Source organism: Oryctolagus cuniculus, chromosome 15 (assembly GCF_964237555.1).
Source record: "Oryctolagus cuniculus chromosome 15, mOryCun1.1, whole genome shotgun sequence".
NCBI lineage: Eukaryota > Metazoa > Chordata > Mammalia > Lagomorpha > Leporidae > Oryctolagus > Oryctolagus cuniculus.
The window spans coordinates 63,855,941-63,881,948 of NC_091446.1; the positions used below are offsets into that span (position 1 = coordinate 63,855,941).

Sequence of the window (26,008 nt, forward strand, 5' to 3'; positions counted from 1 at the left end):
CAGCCTTTCTAATCAGTTTTTCATTTTGGTTAATGTACTTCTCAACTCCAGAATTTCTATTTTTAAAGATAATTTCTGTATTTTAATAATAACTCTGATAAGACTGTCATTGTGGCTTCATTTATTTTTTATCATATTTTTCCTTTAGTTCTTGGAACATATTTGTAATAGTTGCTTTGGAGTCTTTGCCTGCTAAGTCTGACATCTGGTCTCAGAGGCAGTGTCCATTGTCTGCCTTTCTCCTCCTGGTATGGGTCATACTTTCCTGTTTCTTTGTGAATCTTTTAGTTTTTTGTTGAAAACTAGGCATTGTAGAGAACATGATGCAGCAACTGAGGATACTGGTTCCACCCCACCTTCCCCACCCAGCAGTGTGTTCTGCATGCTTGTTTCCTGACTCGCCCAACTGTCTTAGTGGTTTCTCTTTCCCCTGCGGTGTACAGCCTCTGATACTGTCTTCTGAGGTCAGAGTCTTTGGCATGTGGAGACTCATCCTGGGATTATGGTGGTTCTCCCAGGATTCTCTTTGGCTGCCTCTTCGCCTGTTGTCTCTGTCAAGCTGTTTGCCTCCACAGGTGTCACTCTCAGTTGTTAGCTTCCTCTAATTGCCAGCTGATTGCTCTGTTTTGTCAATGGCGTAATTCTTCCTCAGTTAAGTTAATGCAGTTAAATTTGGATCTCATTGCATGGGTAGTTTTCAGGCCAGCCTTTGAGATTTGTTCTGAATTCATGCAGCTTTGTCTTTCCCAGATTCTTTCTAGTAAAACTGTAGCTGTTTTATGGTTTAGATTGTTATTGCCAAATAGCTCCCAGTTTTCTCTCAAATGCTTACCACCAAAATCTCCATTGTTTTGTGCAGTGCTTTAGGCTTGAACTTTTCCACACTGTGTTCTAAATAAAGTCAGTTTCCTTGGGGACAGTTTCAGAACTCCTTTTTTTTTTTTATTTTTTGTAAGATTTATTTATTTTATTTGAAAGGCAGAGTTGCAGAAGAGAGAGAGACAGAGAAAGATCCTTCATCCTCTGGTTCACTTCCCAAATGGCCGCAACAGCTGGAGCTGGGCTGATCCAGAGCCAGGAGCTAGGTTTCCTATGTGGGGGTAGGGGCCCAAAAAACACTTGGGCCATTTTCTACTGTTTTTCCAGGTACATTTGCATGGAGCTGAATCGGAAGTGGAGCAGCTAGGAATTGAACTGGCGCCCATATGGGATGCCGGCACTGCAGATGATAGCCTTACTAAGCCACAGTGCTGTCCTCAGAACTTTTTCTTATAACTTGCCTTTATCCCTGGGTGAAACCTGTGCTAGGGGTGAGGATAGTCATCTGCTTTTGTCAGTGACAAATCTTCTTGATCTTCTAGACCTCTTCCAGTATGGGAATGTTCCCTTATGTGAGTGAGTTGGGGCAAGGACAGTTGAGGTTCCTATTTTGGGCCTGGTTGCCAGGGTAGAATTTTTCTTTGAGTGGGGGCTGGCTGGAAGAAGTTATCCCCAGGCATATTGTCTGCTGTCCCTTACTGTAGATCTTCTGCAACACAGAAATGAGGTGTGAGAATGTGGGAAGCCCATTCCTCCTAGGAAGGGACCATAATCCTCCACTGGGGGTTGGGGAAAGAAGGCCTCTGTTCTTAGCTTCACTTACCCTGAGTGGAACTTCCAGCATGCTGATCTGTGGGATGGGAAAGGGAGAGGGAGCAAGTCATAGCCAGATGCCAGTTTTCACTGTTCTTACAGAGATTTAGTAGATTTTCTTGAAAAATGTTTCCTCATTTACTGTATGCCTTTGGGACAATTGCCAGACTTTAAATGGTGGTATGTTTGTTTGTTTTTTTCTTTACTTTTGCCAGCTATGGTTGTTTTGTTGGATGTATGATCCAAAGTTCCTCACATTGCCATTCTAGAAGTTGTCTCCATTTATATTTATTTTTATCATTTTATTTTCTTCATTCTAATTATCTTGTTTCTGTTTTTTTTTTCTTACATGTTTCCCCTTTCCTACTATTTCCTCCTGAAAATGTGTTCTCTATGGACATTCCCCCTCTCTTGATTTAGAAATGTTCTTTATATGTTCTATTAATATTACCCTTATGATTTTTAAAGTTTATTTATTTATTTTTGAAAGGCAGAGCAACAGAGAAAAATGTGGAGGGGGGATTATCCAATCTTCTTATTTATTCCCCAAGTGCCTGCAAAAACAGAGGCTGGGCCAAGCCAAAGTTAGGAGCCAGGAACTCCATCCAGTTTTCCCACGGATGGCAAGGACCCAAGTACATGAGCCACCTCTCCTGCCTCCCAAGGTGCACATTAGCAGGAAGCTGGATCAGGATCAGTAGATCATAGTGTAATTAACCCATGGACCTCTGTGTACCCATTATGCAGATTCAGCTAATTTTATTTGATCTTTTTTCTTCCCTTATAGTCTCCCATCCCCCAGTTATTTTAAAGCAGATTGGAGACATCATATTCTTCCATTCATAAATATTATGTGATTCTTCCTTTTTTAAAAAGTTTTATTTACTTAATTTTATTTTTAAACAAAGTATTCCTTTTTTTAAGGTTTATTTATTTGAGAGGTAGAGTTACAGACAATGAGAGGGAGAAACAGAGAAAAGTTCTTCCTTCTGGTGGTTCACTCCCCAGATGGCCACAACAGCCAGAGCCGTGCTGATCCTAAGCCAGGAGCTTCTTCCAGGTCTCCCACATGGTTGCAGGGGCACAAGCACTTGGGCCATCTTCCACTGCTTTCCCAGGCCACAGTAGAGAGCTGGATCGGAAGAGGAGCAGCTGGGACTAGAACCAGTGCTCACTAGGATGCCAGCACTGTAGGAGGAGGATTAACCTGAGCCACAGTGCTGGCCCCTAAAGATTTATTTTTATTTTTATTTAGTTGGAAGGCAGAGTTACAGGGAGACAGAGGCAGAGACAGAGAGGAAGGTCTTCCATCTGATGGTTCACTCCCCAGATGGCTGCAACGGCCGGAGCTGAGATGATCTGAAGCCAGGAACCAGGAGCTTCTTCCAGGTCTCCTACGCGGGTGCAGGGGCCCAAGGAGTTGGACCATCTTCCACTGCTTTCCCAGCCCATAGCAGAGAGCTGGATGGAAGTGGAGCAGCCGGGACACGACTGGCACTCACATGGGATGGTGGCACTGCAGGTAGTGGCTTTTCTGGCTACACCACAGTGACGACCCCTGCTCTTCTTTTTAAATTTATTTAAAAGTTATTTCTTGAGTACCATGTGAAATACACACACACACACACACACACACACGTAGTGTGTAGTGTTCAAATCAAGGTATTTAGTATTTCCATTTCCTTTAACATTTTCTGAACAAATTTTTTTTAAATGTTTATCTTCATGCACTTGAAAGCCAGAGTGATGGAGATGGAGCTCTTCCGTTTACTGAATTCATTCCTTAAGTTCCTGCAAAAGCCTAAGTTGGGCCAGGTTGAAACCAGAAGCCCAGAACCCCATCTGGGTCTCCCGCTTTCACAGAAGCACCCTAAGCACTTGACCCTCATCTGCTTCTTTCCAGTATGCGTTAGCAGGAAGCTGGATTGGAAGTGGAGGAGCCCAGCACTGAAAGCAGCACTCCAATATGGAATGCAGCTGTCCCAAGTGATGGATTAACCTGCTGTGCCACCGTGTTCCCTCCTAAACGTTTTGATTAACATAATAATTGCATATTTCTGGGGTGTAATGTGATATTTTAATATATGTATGTAGTGTGTGCTGATCAAACTGTGGCAGTTAGCATTTCTATCTTCTTATCATTACATTCAGATCCAACAAATTACTCATAAAATATATAATAGGCTATTGTGAAGGATAGTCACCCACTGTGCTGTAGAACACCAAGGCTTACTCTTTCCATCTAACTCATTTTGATATGCAACTCTTAAAATAGAGGTAGAGAAAGTGTTGTCTTGCAGGCAGGCTGTTGAGGAGGTGAAATCACAGCAAATCTTTGTAACGGAAACAAGAGCTTATCTGGTATCTTCCATAGAGTGGGAGAGCTATTATGCATTTTGAATTGAAAAATCTAATACAAATTATGTACTGTAATATTATATTTTTAATGTTCTACAAAGGTAATTTACTCATTAAAGTAATTTTTATTCCACCTTTAATTTTAGACTTGAATTTAAAAAAATAATTTATTTTAAGATTTAACAACTTTAACATTTTGCTGCATTCATTTCAGTGTAGATATTATGTTGTCTTTTTTTTTTTTTTTTTTTTTTTTTGACAGGCAGAGTGGACAGTGAGAGAGAGAGACAGAGAGAAAGGTCTTCCTTTGCCGTTGGTTCACCTTCTAATGGCTGCCGCGGCTGGCGCGCTGCGGCCAGCGCACCACGCTGATCTGATGGCAGGAGCCAGGTACTTCTCCTGGTCTCCCATGGGGTGCAGGGCCCAAGCACTTGGGCCATCCTCCACTGCACTCCCAGGCCACAGCAGAGAGCTGGCCTGGAAGAGGGGCAACCGGGACAGAATCCGGTGCCCTGACCGGGACTAGAACCCGGTGTGCCGGCGCCGCAAGGCGGAGGATTAGCCTAGTGAGCCATGGTGCCGGCCTTATATTGTCTTTAAGCCAAGTTTGGTCCCTACAGGATCTCTGCTCTTTCGTCCTACTGTTTTACTAATCCACATCTTTTCTCTTGACCCTTTTCACGAAATATATCCATGACACCTGATTGTTAAAACCTTGTTACTGCCTTTGTTCTTCCCCATAAGTATTCGTAATTTTAAAAATTCATAAAGTTAAAGAGGGTTATGTGAGAGGGTACCTGAAAAGATTTGTATTTTAGAAAGATAATTTTGATTATCTCGTGGAGACAGCCGGGAGGCAAGGAGAAGAGCAGGATTGTCACAGTCCAGAGTTGGAGACAGGGAACGATGGGTGTGATGGCGATTTAAGAGCTACAATCCATAGTCTTAGTGACTGAATGAAGAAGGGGAAAAGATGTCCAAGTTTATAGTTTTGACAATTATATGATAGTGGCATTTCTTGAGGGAAGAAAAAAACATTTCTTTTCCTACTCTCTTAGATAGTTACTCAGCATTTCACTTAGGACACCAGAAGTTCAGGGGTTTTCCCACAGCCAACAAGCAGTTATTGTCCTATACTTGAAGTCAATTCTGACACTAACTACTTAGAGAAAGTGTTAGATCCCAGAGGGCTATGTCCCACAAAACTATTCCCCACTTCAGATAATTGCTAATGGTAATGCTATAGAACAGTCCTCAAAACTAGTTGGAGAAGTTGCTATAGAGCCCCCCAAACTGAGTCAGCTCACCTAGCATGCAGTAAGTCAATTATTGACATTGGGCTGTTGGATAAAAAGTAGATATTTATTGCAGTGTGCAGAACAAGGAGCTAGGCAGCTGTCACTTAATTCCTGGATTCCCTAAGGAAGTCATGGTAGTGAATGTTATAGTCCAGCATTGGGGGTGAGCAGTGTATGGCTGCTCATGTGTGGATCTCTGGTTGGTCCATAGTACACATGACCTTCCTTTGGTCAGTGATGGGGATCTGTGTTTCTTTGGGAATGGCAAAGGTATGACCCCATCTGTCTGGATAGACTGGGTATTAGCTTCTTTGACTGGGGCTTGAAGTTTCTGAAAAAAAATCTCAAAGTTTAATAATATGTTAGTTATAGGAGTGATAAATGAATTTTAAGGCCTGCAGTTGGGTGTTCTACCTGTGAATTCTTGCAAAAATTCTCAGAATAGAGGCCAGCATTGAGATGGTGACTATGTTAACTACTGTGTCACTCCCTTAGTCTTTACAAAGGATCTACAAGGTAAGGAAGAGATACTGGGGCCCATAAGTACTTCATTATAGTCCTTAGGGTTAGGGCTTCATTAAGACAAGTCATCTATACTTTAGATCAGCTGGCTTAAAACCAAGATCTCCTCTTTGGGTTCAACTTGTTTTTAGAATAGCTCAGAGAACTTAAACAAGATATTACTTCCATTTACCCATGTATTTTAAAGGACATAGAGGGTAAAGATGGCTTAAGTAGTTAGGTCCCTGCCACCTTTATGGGAGACCTGGACTGAGTTCTAGGCTCCTGGCTTCAGCTTGTTCCAGCACCTACTGTTGTGAGCATCTCAGGAGAGAACCAGAGGATGGAAGATCTCTGTCTCTGTATCTGTCTCTGTCCTTCTCTGTGCTATTCAAATAGATAAAGAAAATCATACCTAATGCAAGAGAAAAAACAAGTTTCATACAAAAGATCATAAATGAGTGCTTCAAGTTCCTCAGTAGTAGAAACTAGTCAATGGAGGAATGAGCTCTGAATTTTCACAGAAAACTTTTTTAGAAATAAATTTTACTTATTTTCATTTTTTGAAAGGCAGAAAAAGAGAAAGGCATAGAGAGATCTTCCATCCTCTGGTTCCCTGCCTAAATACAGGCAGTAGCCAGGGCCAAGCCAGGCTGAAGCCAGAAGCCAGGAACTCAATCTGGGTTTCCCATGTGGGTGATCAGGAGCCATGTACTTCAGCCATCATCCGCTGTCTCACAGGATGCACATTGATAGGAAGCTGAATCAGAGCTAGGGCTGGGACTTGAATCGGACACTCCAGAATGTGTTGCTGGTGTTCCAAATAGCCTCTTAACTGCTGTGCCAAATGCCCACCCCAGAAACTATTTTTAATCGATGATTCTATGTCTAGCCATACTTTGAGAGAAGGGTATGGAAGACTAAAGACGTTTTCAGATGTAAGATCTCCATTTTTGTCTCTCAAGCACTCTTTTTCAGGAAGCTCCTGAAACATGTGCTCTACCAAAATGAGAATGTACACCTAGGAGAGGCTATCCAGAAAGTGGAATCCAAGAAGTGAAGGAAATCTTCGGAATGATGACACCAGGTAGTTCTTGATATGAGCCCTGTATCAGAGTGGGAGAGTGAAGAGTCCTGTTTGGAATGGCTCAGATCAGTTAGGAGAGATTGCTTCAAGAAGAAAAGTTGGTAGAATATCTAATATGTGTGGATTTATTGAGAAGAGACTTAAGTAAGTAGAAGGAAATTTTGTGTAGAATTGAGTTTAAATTCCTGGAAGACCAAGCCCTCCCTCCCAAATTAGGCAAACTAAAATAATGCAAGAAAGAAAAGGAATTGGGGCTGGTGCTGTGGTGCAGTGGGTTAGACTGCAGTCCGCAATGCCAGCATCCCATGTGGGCACTGGTTGGAGTCCTGGCTGCTTCACATCTGATTCAGCTCCCTGCTGGTGTTCCTAGGAAGGCAGCAGAAGATGGCCCAAGTTCCTGGGCCCCTGCCACCCACATGGGAGACCCAGAGGAAGTTCCTGGCTCCTGGCTTCTGGCTTTGACTTGGCCCAGCCCTGGCCTTTGTAGCCATCTGTGGAGTGAACCAGTGGATAGAAGACCTCTCTGTCTCTCCTCTCTCTCTCTCTCTAACTCTGCCTTTCAAATAAATAAAAAAAAAATCTTAAAAAAAAAAAAAAGAGAGAGAGAGAGAGGCCAGTGCTGTGGCACAGCAGGTTAACACCCTGGCCTGAAGCACCAGCATCCCATGTGGGTGCCAGTTCGAGACCTGGCTGTTCCACTTCTGATCCAGCTCACTGCTGTGACCTGGGAGAGCAGTAGAAGATGGCCTGAGGCCTTGGGCCCCTGCACCCACGTGGGAGGCCAGGAGGAGGCTCCTGGCTCCTGGCTTCGGATCTGCATAGCTCTGGCCATTGCGGCCAATTGGGGAGCGAACCATTGGATGGAGGACCTCTCTCTCTCTTTCTCTGCCTCTCCTCTCTCTGTGTGACTCTGACTTTCAAATAAATAAATAAATCTTTAAAAAAAAGAAAGAAAAGTAAGCACAATATACTATGTGGCTGAGCTATAATAGCATTTCCACAGTATAAACAAAATTATGAGATAACTATTTAGTAAGGGCATGTGTACATGTGAAAGAGAGTTGATCTTACTTTAGCAGGAAATCAACAAATGATGCATGAAGGTGAAGTGTCAAGAAGTGGTACTATAAGTATGTTATTAAAAATATGAAAGGAAATACCAAAAGCATCAAAGTGACTACCTTCGGGGAATAGGAAGTGGTGACGTGGAGGTTAGGCATGGGGATGGATTACTGGTTTCTATGAGTTTTTAGATGATATAAAGTCAATTCTGCTGTATCTGTGACCAGATTAACTGTGGAATTAATAAAAGAGGCACAAGGTTTGTGCACTGAAAAATATAAAACATAGAAAGAAAGCAATAAAAAGTAGACATCCATGTTAAGGATCAAAAGACTGAGTATTGTCAGATGGCAGTTGAGGTGCAGAGACAACAAAAGTGGTATTAAAATTTCTCCTTTTTTTGTATAAATTAATAAGTTGATATTAAGGTTCCTATAGGAATTCAAGGAATCAAGAACAGCTGAAAGAATCTTGAAAAAGGAGAACAAAGCTGGAGGACTTGATAGTCCCTAGTTTCAGCATTTACTACAAAGTAGTAATAGAAATGGTATGAAAATAGTACAAAGATAGACCCTGGAATAGAATTAAGAATCTGTCTCATATTTGTGGCTAATTGACTTTTGACAAGGATGCCAAAGCAATTCAGTGATGGAAAGAATGGTCCTTCAAAACATGGTGTTAGAATAATTGGATATATACCAAAAAAGAATTAAGTTGGATCTCATCCTTACAACACAGAAAAATTTAACATACAGTGGCTCAAGGACTTCAAATAAGAACAAAGATCATAAAACTCTTAGAAGAAAATCAGTGTACATCTTCCTGGTCTTGGATTAGTTCAAATGGTCTTTTAGATATTACACCAGAGACAAAAGTGACTAAAGAAAAAAAAAGATAATTAGGCCTAATCAACATTTGAAACTTCCTTATGTGGGCTGGTGTTGTGGCATGGTCAGTAAAGCTGCTGCCTGCAATGCTGGCATCCCTGTGGGTGCCATTTAATGTCCCAGCTGCTCCGCTTCCAATGTAGCACTCTGCTAATGGCCTAGTTGGAAAGCAGCAGAAGGTGGCCCAAGTGTTTTGGCCCAGATGAAGCTTCTGGCTCCTGACTTTGGCCTGACTCCGCCTTGTCTGTCATGGCCGTTGAGAGGGTGAACCAGTGGATGGAAGATCTCGCTTGCTCTTTCTCTCTCTGTGTCTGTTCCCCCCTCCACCCCTGTAACTCTGCTTTTCAAATAAGTAAATCTTCCTCTCTTTTTTAAAGAAACTTTAACCAAAAAAACCCATGTATACTGCAAAATTAAGGTGTTAAGGAAATAACCCACTGAATGAGAGAAAATATTCATAAATCTTATGTTTGATAAAGACTTACATGTAGAATATTAAAAGAACACAACTCAATAATAAAAGGACAAAAGACATAAAAGATGAGAAAGAATTTGAATGGCATTTCTCCAGAGTTGATGATACATAAATGGCAAATAGCATATAAAAAGATGTTCAACATCATTAGTTATTAGGGAAGTGTGACTCAGTACCATGACTATACACCCACTAGGTTAGCTGTAATCATAATAAGAGACAGAAAATAACAAGTATTGGTTAGAATATAGGGAAATGGGAAAATTCATACACTCTTGGTGGGATTATAAAATGGTACAGTCGTTGGAAAACAGTTTGACATTTCCTCAAGATGTTTAACATTTATTTCTCCTAAGGCCTAGGATTTCACTTCTTGATATGTACGTTAGAGGAATAAAAGCACATACGCATACAAAACATGTGTACGTAATATTCAAAGCAGCATTATTCATAACAGCCAAAAAGTGGAAATCACACAAGTGTCTCTCAGCTGATGACTGGATAAACACAGTGTGCCTTTACAATGAAATGTTATTCATCCCTAGAAGGGAACAAAGTACTGACACACGCGATAACATGGACCAATCATGAAAATATTATGCTAAATGACAGAGGCCTGTCCCAGAAGACTACATGTTGTTTGATTCCATTTTATGAAATGTCCAGAGTAGGCAAATCCATATGGCTGTAGTAGATTAGTGGTTGCCAAGAAGCTGGAAGAGAGGAATGACAAGCCACTACTAATGTGTATGAGGTCTCATTTGGCATAATTAAAATATTCTAGAATTAGATAGTGGTATTGTGTACATAATTCTATGTATATACTAAAAACCACTGAATTGTATACCTTTTTTTCCCAGCTATGGCCTACTTTGAATTGTACACTTTACAAAAGTGAATGTTATGGTATGTAAGTTGTATTATGAAAACATTTTTCTTTTTTAAAGATTTATTTATTTGAAAGGCAGTTACACACACAGAGAGACAGAGAGAGATGGGGGGGGGGGGAAGGAGAGAGAGAGAGAGAAAGAGAAATACCTTCTATCTGCTGGTTCATTCCCCAAATAGCCACAACAGCCAGGGTAGAGCCGTGCTGAAGTCAGGAGCTAGGGACTCCTTACAGTTCTCCAACATGGTGGCTAGGACCACTTGGGCCATCTTCCTCTGCTTTCCCAAGTGCTTTAGCAGGGAGCTGGATTGAAAGAATAGATGGGACTGGAACCTGTATGGGATGCCAGGGTTGCATGCTGATTCCCACACTGGAATCTTAATCACTAGGCTAAGTGCCCACCCCTCCCAGCTCTAAAATATTGTTTGATTACTAATGTAGCGTTTGTTTTGGATAAATTTGGAAGTGAGAAGGAAAGATTTTTGTCAGCACTTACTAAGCATATTTGCCGTAATCTCTTACCGTGGCAGGGACATCTGAGCTACTTGATTGAGATGCAACCACAAAAAACTTCTCTCCCTGTCTCTGTCTCTCAGCCTTCCTAGCATCTGGCAGGGTCTAGCCAGAGAAGACTTGGAACAGCAATGCCTTTTACCTTATCTGCTGCATTTCTGATTTCCTCCCATATTACTCTCTTAACAATGGCTTGTTGGGAGGGTCAAATGAAGTTTTAGATGGGAAGAACTCTTGAAGAATTGAAAACAGTCTGCAGGTGTAACATAATACAAACACAGTGACAAACAGGATGGTGTTTTAATGTGGTGCCACAGTGATGCCCACTTAATTGGTCTGACTGATAGGCAAAGACGGTAATTCGGTTAATGTTTCTTTCTTTTATTTTGGAATGTATTTGCCATCTTAATGTAATTTTCACAATTAGAACACTGGAATGGGAAGAAGAGGGATGGTAATTGCTGAGGAAATTAGAATAGGGAATTGTTGAAAGAGAATCTGGTATCTTGTTACTGGTAATCAGGAAAATCTGATGAATTTGACAGGTGAGGAGTTGGGGGATTAGGAATTGTTTAGGCTAAGGCTTCTTGGAGCCAGTCAGGACCTCTTTGTTTAGATGTATTAACAAATAATATTCTTAGCTTGGGCTGCGAGATTTTAGAATTTTTCCCCATAGCTTACTTTGCCTCTGACGCTTTGCTTTGTTACAGCCTGTTCAGTGTCTTAGGCATGAGTTTTAAATTAATCATTGTAGAGTTGAGGTCAGCCTAAGGCTGGTCAGGTTCTGGGTGGTGTGAAAATTTCCAAAAGCAGAAAACACACAAAGCACACAAGTGTGTGAGGCATTATCTATTATTTCTATTTTTGCTTAAAAAAGAAAAAAGCCCTTTGGGAGTTTGGGTGTTTATGGTTTTTAGAAACAGATGGTCACGTGGTTGTACATAAGCAGATGTTTTGTCTTCCTCAGAATGAGTTGAGATTTAAGTATGGGTGCCTAACCTGAGCTAATGCCTAGGTATGAAGAATGAGAATGACAAGCTGCTTAGTTTCCAAACATACCTCTGAAAAATAGGAGCCTAACTTCAGGTCAGTTTCTTTTTTTCTCCCTTCCTTTCCTACTGTAATATATAAAAAGCCTTTGCCATTTGCCAAAAGAATTTTTTTTACCATAATCTCTTAACCATAGCAAGAATAGCTGAGCTACTTGATTTAGACAAGATCTCTGAAGATCCAATTAGTTAATTCTAGAAGAACAAGGACACTGTGATGTGTAATCATGCATTGGTTGCTAAAAGGGTAAACTCCTTTTCATCCTCATCAGAAACCTGTGAATGCTGTCAAGACTCCACAAACCCCTCTCTGCAGTCCTGGGGTCATGACTGTCTGCCCTGTGTCCCAGAATCCTCCTTCACTATTGCTGATTCCACAGAAAAAATCCTGAGCACACTTTGAGGTGGGCTGAACACAAGAATTGGCAGTATATAAGTGTGTGTGCTATATTCCTCCTCAGTCTGCCCCAGACTGCTCTGTTCAGTGCCTGTAGAGGTGTCAGTACTTAGTCGTCAGTTTTCACTTGTTGAGTGCCATCTTTCAATCATGTTCTTTCAATGATCCCTTATTCTTCTTCATTTTTGTAACTTCTAATTATTTTTAAAAATTGAATTGAATTTATGCCTCTTCTATGGAGCCCTTTATTCCTTTTGTTTTCTTTTTTAACTTGATAAGATTATGTCTGGTTTCCTTTACCGCTTTGTAAGTTCCTTGTATGTAGGGCCCAGGTATTGCATGTATCTTGGCTGGTTGGTGACAAGGGCAGGAGCTGTGAGGTTATTGTGACTCCAGTGCAGCTGTCTAATTCATTTTGCAAAAGCCAAGGAATTTAGAAATACTTGTGACTGCTGGTGTCTTTTATTGAGCCTAAGCAAACCTGAGCAATTCACAGCCTAGGAAAGTATAAAAGGAATTCCCAACAATAAAAAAAAAAAGGAAACAACTCAATTGGCTTGAAGTTTTTGCTGAATGCACTTTAAGCATAATCAATATCCACCGTAAGTACTTCATTGAATGATTTGGATGGAGCCACTGCTCTGCGTGTGGTCCACCTCAGCTACAGGGAGTCAGTGTGGTGACTTGTTAATTCCATTTTATTACCTGGCGTAGGTGCTCCATCTGAGTGCTTTCCACGCAGAGCCTCCAGTATTCTGAAAGACTAGAATATGCTTTTAAATGCCTGCCCCTGCATTCCCCACCTTCATGCCCAAAAGAACTGTGTTGCTATGCGTTTTAGAATATTCTTCAGGGCAAAAAGTGTAGCTAAAACAAACTAATGGCCTCCAAAAGGGATGTGTTCTGCCACTCAGTTGAGTCTGTCTTTGGCATCTGGGAGGCTTTGTATAAACTGTACCCTGAATCTTCCCTTCCTGTGGCAGATTGTTTGGTGGGACCATGTTAGGATTTTGTGATCATTTTCTTTAAAGGGAAAAAACATATAAACTTAAACTGGGAAAGATAAAGAGAGGGTTTGGGGTTGGGATGGGGAAGGAGGGGGCAGGGAAAGAAAGCGATGGATGGAGCTGTTGTATTCAGTGTTAATATAGAGCAAATACAGTTTATTTTCTCAAAGGATGAGAGAGCAGAAATCATGCCAAGAAAAGCATCTAGGGTAGAGTGGAATGGGGAAGGAAATGTGCAAGTACCTGAAATCTCTTGCCTGTGGGAAAGTTCTTCCCCACTGTTAGCTCCAAGTGGTGGGGGTGGGAGAGACAAAAGTGGTATTGCTCGTTTCTTTCTTCTTTTTAAAAAATTCTTTTTTTTTAATTTGACAGGTAAAGTCATAGACAGTGAGAGAGAGAGACAGAGAGAAAGGTCTTCCCTCCGTTGGTTCACCCTCGAAATGGCCGCTGCGGCTGGCACTGCGCAGATCTGAAGCCAGGAGCCAGGCGCCAGGCGCCTCCTCCTGGTCTCCCATGCAGGTGTGGGTACAGGGGCCCAAGCAGGGGCCATCCTCCACTGCCCTCCTGGGCCACAGCAGAGAGCTGGACTGGAAGAGGAGCAACCAGGACTAGAACCTGGTGCCCATATAAGATGCCAGTGCCAAGGCGGAGGATCAACCAAGTGAGACATGGCTCTGGCCCCTAAAAAATTCTTTTACTTTGTCTTGGAAAGCAGGCTAAGGAAAAACTTATTAGGAAGTCTACAGCCATAGGCATTATAGAAATTACCATTCCCCAAAAGTCAATATCCAATTACTGAACCTTTTTGGTTGTTTCACATAATTAATCCTGCTGCTTGATCCAAAGGAAGCCAGGAGAAGACCAGAAAGGGTGCTGCTGGATGGAGCTCCTTGCTTAACCCTTCAGGCTGTGCGGCAAGGAAGAGCTCCTGTACCTGGAGCTGTGAGGTGCGGCATTTCCTGAAGACTCCTTCTTCTCCAATGGGAAGGATATGCATATTTCAGTAGGTTGCGTTGGGAGATTGTTTTGAATTTGACTAAAATGGAAATACAAAGACTTTGGCTTGTTCGGATCTTATCGAATTAATACTGTCACATTTGGAAAATGTTGCTCTGTTTTTTAAATAGATCTCCTAGAAGCGTGTCTCTTATGTGGACAGTAATTATATTTCCTAAAGCTAATGTAAATGTGATTTATTTACTTAAAATCAAGCCACCTTCTAGCTATGCTGCAAGTTTGCTGAGCACTTTGATAGTAAGTGCCATTTTTAATTGGTTGCTTTTAGTTGTAGGAGAGGTTAAAGAACAGATATAAGTAAGCTTGTTTGCCTACTGGCGTATTTCAGGACGGAAAGTCCCACAAAGCAGTTGTCAGCAGGGAATAGATCTCTGGATGTCCTTGTCTGGCAGGAAAAGCCCTCTGTGTACTCAGTAGCTCCCGTAAATGTTAATGTGGCCCTGTGCAGGGAGGGAGCAGTCTCCTTATTGCAGCGCAGGATGCTGGGGAAAGCCTGCCCTGAGGTCTGCGTGGGCGAGTGCTAGGGTGGCTGAGCACTCTGCTGCTCTGGCTGAAGTACACTGCAGAGCTGCTTTGCCTTTTCACGGCTCGGGAGTGGAAATCCACCCTGTCTAGAGAAATGTAGGCCATTCCTAAAGGCCGGTATGTTTTCAGCACTCAAATGATTGTGCTCCAAATGGAATGAAGAGCAGAAAGCACACAGGGAATGACTTTAAAACACTTGTCATCCATTTTCTCGTGTGTGTGTCTTTTGCTTGATAGAGCTATGCAAGCAGATCTTGCTCTCATTGGGGGAGTTGGAGTTGGACACAATACAGAGGTTGCTCTTTTCCCTTGCCCAGGGCTCCTCCTGCCTCTGGTTACTTAGCAGGCACATGCAAGTGCACAATCCAGAAGCAAAGTCTCCCTAATTTCCACATACATCACACAGTCAGTGAAGCGGAGGGTGGTGGGGCTGTTCCAGACAAACCTGGCAGTGCTGCTGCCAGCACTTTTCTAATAACCTTGGTGTCTCGGCCGCAAGGTGAGTGGCTGTGTTTATGAAGCTACAACCTTCTTTCTTTTTCACTTCTCTCTCACTTCCATCCGTTCCCTACTTCCCTTTGTGAGCCCCTTACCACTTGGGTTAATAAACTTGCCTGCAACATGCAAAAACTAAGCATGCCTTTTAAAAATATATTTTAGAGTTTTTAAAAATGTTCATAATGGAGCCGGTGTTGTGGTGTAGTGGGTAAAGCTGCGCCTGTGACCCATCCAGCTCCCTGCTAGTAGCCAGGCAAAACAGCACAGGATGGTTCAGGTTTGGTCCCCTGTCACCCATGTGGGAGACACAGATGGAGCTCCCGGCTCCTGGCTTTGGCCTGACCTAGCCCTGACTATTGTTGCCATCTGGGGAGAGGATCAACAAATGGAAGATCTCTCTTTCTGTGCTTTTCCCTCTCTGTAACTCTAACTTTCAAATAAATAAATAAATCTTTTTAAAAATGCTCCTAATAGAAATGCATCCCCATGTCCAAATACATTGTTATTGTCACAGTTAATGACAGATTAAGAAAACAGAATATAAAATAGCCCAGTGTGTTCTAGGAAGACATGCTTGTTGAGTTAGCATTTATATGACACGTTGAAATGAGCTGCTTTTGTGTGTTGGCATGTAGTCCAGAACTGTAGTTTTATTCACTTTTAGTGTTTATGTGGAATTCTCACACTGGCTCTTTTCATGGAAATAGAGCTGACTTTTTCTCTGACCTGAGTCTGTAGAAAGACCCTATAGGGGCAGCAATTTCCACTTTGGTTCATTTGTGAGGAAAACATGATCGTGTGTGCATAGCCACTTGTTTAGGGTCAGTTGTCAATGTAATCGTATACATGGGTGAAGAGACTCTTTTTGGAAAGGAGATTTTTATAGAAATCAAGGGAGTGTTGCTTGGCAACACTTAATAATAGGTGTTTACTGAATATATACTGTGGGAATGTATTGAGCATTTTAGAAAGAATAACATCTTTGCAAATGCCATTTCTTACCAATTTGAGGAGATAAAAGTTGTCCATGGAACAGTCAGTAAACAAGGCTGTTGTTAAATACAGTGGGTAGTGAAAATTAAAGAAATAGATGATACTTAATACCATAGAGATAATTTCATTACATGTCACATTGGTGTTTGAAGATGGCACCCAGTTTAGTTAATGTAATGGCTAGTTGTTTGTGGAATTCTGGATAGTTCTTTCTCTCTCTCTCTCTCTCTCTTTTTTTTTTTTTTTTAGTGTATCTTGTCTTGTGTTGTGCTAGCGTTTGAACACATCAACAGAGAGCAAGCACTTACTGTTTTTGCTACCTACGACTGAGTCACAGCATAGGAAAAGCAGAGTTTAGAATCAGATATATCTGGTTTCAAATCCTGGCTGGGCTGATTCTTAGCTCTGTGCCCTCTCTGAATCTCAATTTTCCATTTGGAAAAATTGGGGGGACAGTTACTAATTCACAGATTTCTTGGCATTTAATTATTTTGTAGCACAAAAACTTTGTTTCCCTAGTTTTCTCACTAAATTCAGTCCTCTAGGAGGCATGTCATCTCTGATAGAATGAGTTTAAAGTCTTAGGTATTTCCCATAGCACTTGTACAGATCACCGAATCTGTACTCCACAGGTCTCTGGTAAATCTTTACATCCTGAACTTCAAATAGCCAGATAGCAAAAGAAATTTATAAATGGGGAAAGAGGAATTTCTCAAGAACCATATTTTATGGGCTGGCACTGTGGCATAGTGGGACAGCATCCCATATGGGAGCCGGTTCAAGTCCCTGCTGCTTCACTTCCAGTGCAGCTCCCTGCTAATGTGCCTGGGAAAGCAGCAGAAGATGGCCCAAGTCCTCGGGCCCCTGCACCCATGTGGGAGACCTGGAAAAAGCTCCTGACTCCTGGCTTCAGATTGGCCCAGCTCTGGCTATTACAGCCATTTATGGAGCAAACCAGTGTTTGGAAGCTCCTGCTCTCTCTCTCTCTAACTCTGCCTCTCAAATATATAAATAAATAAATCTAAAAAAGAGAGAGAAAACCATATTTTAATCTTAAGCTTGGAAATATAAACTTTCTGTAAGTTTAATAATTTAATATAAAGCTAATTTCATTTTGCACTCAACAAAACATTGTTTGAAAGACAAACCTGCTTCACCTGTATCCTTCTGGCCCTATCTGAGGACCTCCAAGGAACTGCTCTGGCTACTCTGGCCCATAGTAATCTTTCCTTGCTGAAAACTTAATTTCTCTTTATTATTTATATGTCTTTGGATCTCTGTCTCTCATTTGTCACCTTTATGTTACAGACCAATGTGTTTCCATTTTTATTATTGTATTATACTTTGTTAATTAGATTATAATAGTGGTTAAGGACCTCGTCTTCTAATTGTTTGCTCTTTTCACAGTACCTTGGTGAAGCTCTAATAGGCAATAGGCAATGAGCTGATACCTTGCACTTGAGGCACGTGTTTCCCGTTTATCTGTTCTAGATTCCAGACCTGGGTGGGGGGGGGGGGCGGAGTTCTGGCTTCTTCATTCAGTTAGCTATTCAACTCTTAATCCAAAGTTGTTGACTTTTGAGTATGTCTTCCAGCTGGTTAAACAGTTCAGTGACTGACTTCAGTGTAACACTGAAATGATGGAACTGTAGTGAAAACACATGGGTAGTAGGCTGGTGTCAGTGGTTGTACATATAAACTAATGGTGAGTAAAGTCCATTGAGTGCATTCTATTTGAGACTTTTACACCATACAGCTAGGAGATGGGTAGACAAAAATGTCTTTAAAAAATCATTTTGTGTTCTGCATTGACACCTACTAATACATCATGAGTAGTTGACTCATGATAGAGTGCCTGCTTGCTACTCTATAATAATTCTGATTTAAAGGATATTGCAGCAGACCAGATATTGCAGTGGACCAAGCAGCTGGAAAAAACCTCATGGTTGCTAAGTACAGACTAAAGAGAGTAAAAGTTGGGTATGTCTGAACCCTTCCTTTGACTGGTCTGGAATGGGCTGGGATGTCATAGAACCATTGACTTTTCCTGAATCTTTTATGTCTTAAAATCCCCCATGTGAGAAAATTAAGACTATATTTAAGAGTCCTGAAGTCAGCTCATTTGTGCTTTCTAGAATGATTATGATGTCTACTCTTTGAGGCTTATAAAGAGTAGGTTTGTAGTATTAGATGAATAAACATTAGAGGTGAGGCTTGTAATTTTTCATTTCCATTTCTTAGATGACTTGACCAGTTTTGAAAATGGAATTAAATGGCTGGGGACTTTGGAAACAGCTATAGTATTTAAGAATATAATCTTAGCCCAAAAGGTAGAAATATGCTTATATTATTATATGATTCCAATTTTCTTGTTGGGAGCATGTGTACCAGTTAATATCTAATAGAATCAAATGGCTATAATACAATGTTTCCAAAATGTCTGTGGCTTCTATGATGTGTTTAGAGCTAATTAGCTTTAGCTACATGTCAAGTAATATAGGAACTTATAAGAATTTATGATGCTACCGTTATATTACTTTATAGTCTTATTTTGTTTTATGGGAAACTGCTCCATTTTCATACTACACCTAGATAAAATAATATTAAAGCATATTTGACACACTTTATTAACTCTTCCTGTCACTCTTTCCCTCAAATGTAAAAAACTGGTAATGTTTATCTCCAGGATTCTTAGCTTTTCTATGCTATTTCCAGTAATACTGGCTAAGACCTGTTCTGTCATTATTCTCCATCAAATTTGGATCCAAGAAAAAGACTATCAATGTGTTTGTCCCTTCTGGGCTTCTAAAACTAGATTTATATTTCTTTTCTTTTTAAAAGATTTATGAAAGAGTTACAGAGAGAGAGAGAGAGAGAGAGAGAGAAGCAGAGAGAGGGGTATCTTCCATCCATTGGTTCACTCCCTAAATGGCTGCAATGGCCAGAGCTGGGCTGATCCGAAGCTAGGAGCCTGCAGCTTTTTCTAGGTGCAGGGGACTAAGGAAAGGACCTGGGCCATCTTCTACTGCTTTCCCAGGCCATAGCAGAGAGCTGAATTGGAAGTGGAGCAGCCAGGACTTGAACTGATGCCCATGTGGAATTCTGGCGCCGAAGATGGTGGCTTTACCCACTACGCCACAATGCTGGCACCTAGATTTGTATTTCTAATCATGACATGAAATAGTTACCCTCTTTTAAAGGCATTTTAGATTTCACCAAACCATGTAAACATACCATGTATATATGGGTCACTGGAAAAGAAATTTGAAAAACATCTAACAGGAACAGAGGTTGTCAAAAACTCAGTTTCTTTTCTTACCACATGGCCCTCCAGCTATTTCTGGTTACACACTTCCGATGTACTTGCTGGCTTTGATTCTGATTTGGACAGTGGCTCGATTCAGCAGACTTTATGGGAACCTATTCTGAACCTTGTACATCATAGACCACTTGAAATGTAAACTATAACTCAGAATTCTGAACTCTGTGGATCTTTTGTAACCTGACAGTAAGGCAATTCTGCTGCCAATGTTTTAGTCTGGGGCTAGTGTTTGTCTTTCAAAATTTAGTAAAGAAGATGGGGTGAAAAATATTCCCCAAATCTGTATCTAGCAATACAACTTTTTCCATAGAAAGCGAAGGGGATAACTTTGAGACACAGTGCCTTCTAACTTCCTTCCACCCTTAGATGGCAGTGGAAGGAGAAGGTACGTAGGAAGAGTTGTATGTGTTAAATTCTTCCCAGAAACCAAAATGTGTATAAAGATTGTTAACTGAATCCGATGTAAGGAGAATCATACATACGCCTGTTAGAAATATTGGTGTTAAAAAGAAGGCTTTGCTAGGTAATTCTGACGTGTTATATTTTTAATTTTATTATTTTCCAGTGAATGGAGATGAAGGTATATATCTACTAGTAAATCCAATCTCTATTTGCTTGATGAAGTGATCTTGGATATTCCTGGGTTTCTCTGGTGCTTATTTATTTATAAGTCTGTTTCTAGGGAAGGCTGCAGCTACATAGTAAAAGCTACAAGGCATGCTGTGTGCCACTGTTGTCAGGGAGCTTGGATTACCAGAGTGCTTTTATGAATAACAACACTTCGTTTGAAATGTAATCTCCTAGGATCTCAAATCCAGTATATATTTTAAATCATAATAGTGCTTTTCACTTTGATAATAAATAAGAAACAAAGAAATATGTTCTAACAAAGATAGACATTTCATATATTTTGGAGCTATTTCAAAATCTTGAAAGCCTTGTGCTATTGTTATACACTTAGTGGATACTCTTCAGAGTGGTGGATTCTCCCCAGAAGGAATACTGTTCATATGATTTATTGTGGTAGACTTAGTAGTTGGGGAGAGGATGTATGAAGAGTGTATTAAAATTTAAGGTGAAAAGATTTTCTCCTTGTTGAGAAGTAAGAAGTGGCTCATTTGTTGTTGTTTTTAAAAAGATGTATTTATTTATTTGAAAGAGTTACACAGAGAGAGAAGGAGAGGCAGAGAGAGAGGTCTTCCATCCGCTGGTTCACTCCCCAACTGGCTGCAACAGCCAGAGCTGCACTGATCCGAAGCCAGGAGCTAGGAGCTTCTTTCAGGTCTCCTACACAGGCAGGGGCCCAAGGATTTGGGCCATCTTTTACTACTTTCCCAGGCCATAGCAGAGAGCTGGATCGGAAGTGGAGCAGCCGGGACTCGAACTGGTGCCCACATGGGATGCCGGCATAGTGGTTAGTGGCTTTATGCACTATGCCACAGTGCCGGCCCCTCATTTGCTTTTGTTATCTTTCCTTGTTTTCAAAAGTTTCAAATTAGTAATGAATCTTATGTCATATTAGATACTTTAAATTATGAGCTGACTATAAAGCCTTAAAATGAAATATAAGTCTATTAAGCTCAGCTGCTGGCTGTCTCTTACCTTAGGTAAAAAGTTCAAAATGCAGTGTGTTAGCCTGGTGGTTAAGTTGCTGATTAAGATGCCCGTGTCATTTGTCAGAGTACCTGGGTTCAATACCCAGCTCTAGTTCCTGATTCCATTTTCCTGCTAATGTATACTCTGGGAAGCAGCAGTGATAGCTGAAGAAACTGGATCCCTGCCACCTACATATGAGGCCTGGGTTGGGAGTGAAGCAGCAGATGGGAGCTCTCTGTCTCCCTATCAGTGTCCCTTTCTCTCTCTGCCTATCTCCTCCCCCCTCCCCCAATATATATATATTGCAAAATGGAGAACAGGCATTTGGCCTAGCAGTTAAGATGTCACATCCCATGTCAGAGGCCCTGGGTTTGATTGCCAGTTCTATTTTCTAACTCCAGCTTCCTGGAAATGCTATGGAAGCATACTTGATGGCTCAAGTAATTGTGTTCCTGCCACCCACATGGGACCATCATCCTAACCCAAACCTGGCTACTTACAGGCACTGGGGATTGATCCAGTGGATTGGAGCACTGTTTCTCACATAAATAAATAAGTATTTTCAAGTGAAAAGTGAACAAAATAATTTTAACTAAATGTTGTGTATGGATTGCAAACCACAGTCATTAGTATTTATGATTTTACTTCTTTTTGATTCACAACATTCCAATCTATACCCCAGATCATGGGAAGGGTATCAGAGTTTTTTCTGCTGGCCCTTGGATGAATTTTCTTTAGAGAATTTTTCTCTCTTTAAAACAATGCTGAATAGGCTATTTCTATTCCTTCTTCTTGGAAGTTTTTAATTATGTGACCTATTTTAGAAGTTACTTTATTTTATTTTATTTTATTTTTATAATCAAGAAGTTCAGTGTGCTTTCCTTTCATTATTGAAATGCCACAAATCACCAGGTGCAACTATAGGAACAGGGTCATTTGCCTCACAGTGATATTGCTGTCAGTGACGTGCTACCTACACGAAAGTGATCTCCTAAGCTTGTATCACCTGGTGCTGGTGCTGTGGCATAATAGGCTAAGCCTTCTCTTCTGGCACTGGCACCCTAAATGGGCGCTAGTTCGTGTCCTGGCTGCTCTTCTTCCGATCCAGCTCTCTGCTAATGGCCTGGAAAAGCAGTTGCAGATGGTTCAAGTGCTTGGGCTCCCACACCTGCATGGGAGACCCGGAAGGAGCTCCTGGTCCCTGGCTTTGGATTGGCCCAGCTCTGGCCATTCCAGACATTTGGGGGAGTGAGCCAGCAGATGGAAAACCTTTTCTCTATCTCTATCTCTGTCTCTCTTTCTCTGTCTGTCTGTCTCTCTCTCTCTGTAACTGTGCCTGTCAAATAAATAAATAGATAAATCTTTACCAAAAAAAAATTGTATCAGCTGTCGACATCATAACTGTCTTAGTGTAGGTGCACTGTATAATGTTCGCACAATGATGAAACTGCCTCATGTCATATTTCTAAACTGTGCCACCATCCTTATGTGATACATGTCTATAACTGCTGTTTGAATGCAGGTATATTTGTTGTAAAATCATAAACTCATTTTTAGTGTTTCACTTTCTGAGCATATTTTATTTTAGGTAGGAAATTCTAAATACCAAAAACTAATATACTTTAAAAAAAAAAGATTTATTTATTGAAAGGCAGAGTTTACAGAGAAAGTGAGAGAGAGAGAGAAAGAGAGGCAGAGACAGAGAGAGAGATATTCCATCTGCTGGTTCACTCCCCACATGGCTGCAACAGCCAGAGCTGGGCCAGGCCCAAGCCAGGAGCCAAGAGCTTCTTCCAGGGGCCAAGCACTTGAGCCATCTTCTCCTGCTTTCCCAGGTGCATTAGCAGATAGCTGGATTGGAAGCAAAGCAGTCAGAACAAGAACTGATGTCTATATGGGATGCTGGCATCACAGGAGGTGGCTTTGCCAGCTACACCACAACACTGGCCCCACAAGTAGACATTTTAAATGAGTTTATCTAGAGGAGATTGCTTCCTCAGTTTCCTTTATCAGAAGGAGCCAATGAATAGTAATTATAGAATAGGGTCTTTGAAGTCAAGTTTGAATCCTGACTCCACCACTTTCCAGCTGTTTAATTTTGGGTTGAGTCATTCAGTGCCTGTGTGTGAACAGGAGAATAATAAAACCTCCCTGGGTCCAGCGCTGTGGCACAGCAGGTTACAGCTCCAGCTTGCATCACCAGCATCCCTTATGGGCGCCCATTTGAGTCCTGGCTGCTCCACTTCTGATCCAGCTCTCTGCTATGGCCTGGGAAAGCAGTAGAAGATGACTGAAGACCTAGAAGACTTGGAAGAAGTTCTTGGCTCCTAGCTTCGAATCAGCTCAACTCTGGCCATTGCGGTCATCTGGAGAGTGGACCAGCAGATGAACTCTGCCTTTCAATAAATAAATCTTTTTTTTTTTTTTTTTTAAAGTATATTAGTTTTTGGTATTTAGAATTTCCTACCTACCTCTCTCTCTCTCTCTCTCCGGCTCTACCTCTCTCTGTAACTCTGTCTTTCAAATAAATAAAATAAATCTTAAAAAAAAAAAAAAGAAAAGCCTCCTCAGGTGTTTGTTTTGTAGTCTAACTGCCATCAATGCATATCCGGTATAGTGCATTACCTGCCTAGTGCCCAGTAGATATTAATGGCAGTGATGATTATATTGCATTTCAAGGTTTACTGCAATAATACATCTAGCTATCTAGAAATAAGCAGTTTTGCAAAGGTGAGGCAGAGCCTGCCCTAGACCCTCACCTAGGCAAAGTAAAGCAACAAATGGAAAGCCAGGTGTTGAAACCACTTAAAAAAAGAGAACAGGCAACAACAAGAAGAGATAGAGGAACTATTAAGATAGTTTTGTAAAATCTTAATACTCTGTACTTTTGCGGCCTTGATAGTTTATTTTATTAAAACAGATATGTAATAGATTCTGGTTTTTTATTGCTTCGTAACAAATCAAAATTAGAGAATAAAAACAGCATTCATTTTACTATCTTTCAGTGTATTGTAGGTTAAATTGTTAAAATTTGTTTGAAAGGCAGAGAGAGAGAGAGAGATCTTTCATCTACTAGTTCATTCCATACCTGCCCACAACAGCCTGTGTTGGGCCAGGCTTAAGCCAGGTCAATCTAGGTCTCCCACATGGGTGGCAGGGACCCAAGTTCCTGTTTCTTCCCAGGGTTCTCATTAGCAGGAAACTGGAATCAGAAGAAGATGCCACATAGGATGTAAGAGTACCGAGCAGTGTCTCAGCTATTGTGCCAGATGCCCGCCCCAAGTCCTGTGGGTGGATTAGGCATAACAAGGTGGTTTTTGCCCAGAGTACCTTGTGTGATTGTAGTAAGATGTTGGCTGGGACTTCTTCATGCATGTTTCATTGAGGCTGACTATTAACTCACATAGGCCTTTAGCTTGGAATAAGTTTATATTTGTTCTTTCTAGATTTCCTAAGTGCATGCTGAGTGATTTCCACAAGTGAACATACAAAAGAAATCAGGTGGCAACAGTGTTACCTTGTTATGACCTGGTCTTAGAAATTACATATCTGGCCGGCGCCACGGCTCAATAGGCTAATCCTCCACCTAGTGGCGCCGGCACACCAGGTTCTAGTCCCGGTCAGGGCGCCGGATTCTGTCCCGGTTGCCCCTCTTCCAGGCCAGCTCTCTGCTGTGGCCCGGGAAGGCAGTGGAGGATGGCCCAAGTGCTTGGGCCCTGCACCCCATGGGAGACCAGGAGAGGCACCTGGCTCCTGCCTTCGGATCAGCGCAGTGTGCTGGCTGCAGCGCGCCAGCTGTGGCGGCCATTGGAGGGTGAACCAATGGCAAAGGAAGACCTTTCTCTCTCTCTCTCTCACTCTTAAACCTTTGTGCCTGTCAAAAAAAAAAAAAAAAAAAGAAATTACATATCATTACTACTTTATTCACAAGCCTACTCAGGTTCAAGGAATCATAGACCTACCTCTTAACAGGAAGACTATCAGCTTCATTTTATTGTGAGAAGAGCATATGGAATGGGATATATTGTGGAGGTCATCTTTAGAAAACACATAATACACATACCTTCCACTTGCAAAATACATTCAACCCTTCTACCTACATCCCCAGTTAGCATTCTGTTATGCTGTAACTGAGTCCAGGGCCTTATCATCCATGTATGGATAAGGCTTTTCCAATGCATTTCCTTGCATTCTGCTTCTTGAGAGCCATTCCTCTTGATTTGAGGGTCTTGATTTGAAGCTCTGTTGTTAAAGGATAAATTATCTGCACCACATACTCATAGCATACAGTGGTAGAAGCATAGGATAACTACTATTCGTAGCAGTTATTGAGTGATAGCAGTTATGAGACATGTTCCCAGTTCTTTGATTAGGCCTTAGTCTTTCTTTCTCTGCGGTTGTTTGCTAAGGTTTTTGGTTCTGCATCTGGGCTTTTCATTCTGTTGAGCTGTGCTTGCTTTTGCATAAAAGTAGCCTGTTTTTGCAGATGTTTTTTGGCCTATTTCTTGCCTTTCAGAGATCCAAAGGCCTTTGTTGATTTTGTTCTGTTTCTGTCTCTTTTGGTCTAAGCTGATATAACTTCTCTTAAACCTTTGTGGATTTCTTATGAATCAGTTTATAAGTCATTCCATTAAACTACTCATGCCCAGAAATTTCTTCAAGATAAGCCATCTGTCTCTACCTTGAGTTCTTTGGGAGACTTCTGTGGGACATCACCTTCAATGTTCTTAGAAATCTTACTGTGTTCTTGTAGGATATCTGGGAAGTACACCTTTAAGATCTGTAGTCTCTTGTGTTTTTTTTTTCTTAATTTTTCCCCTTGTTTTAGATGATCTACAAAGCACCACCATCAGTCTTCTGAGGTCTTAATAAAAGATCCATTCTGGATTTGATATTTGCCCA

The 26,008-nt window shown here is 41.3% G+C and overlaps 1 protein-coding gene across 4 annotated transcripts in view; it reads left to right on the forward strand.

The window, feature by feature from the left end:
- MCU (mitochondrial calcium uniporter) overlaps positions 1-26,008 on the forward strand; it is a 211,627-nt gene that overhangs the window by 79,020 nt on the left and 106,599 nt on the right. Inside the window, exon 1 of one of the 4 annotated variants that reach the window (XM_070057859.1) lies at positions 15,091-15,196. The exons of the other annotated variants lie outside the window; for them this stretch is intronic. The gene's annotated coding sequence lies outside the window, so the exon portion shown is untranslated. Of the gene's footprint in view, positions 1-15,090; positions 15,197-26,008 lie in introns of those variants that run through there. 4 annotated transcript variants of the gene reach the window in all.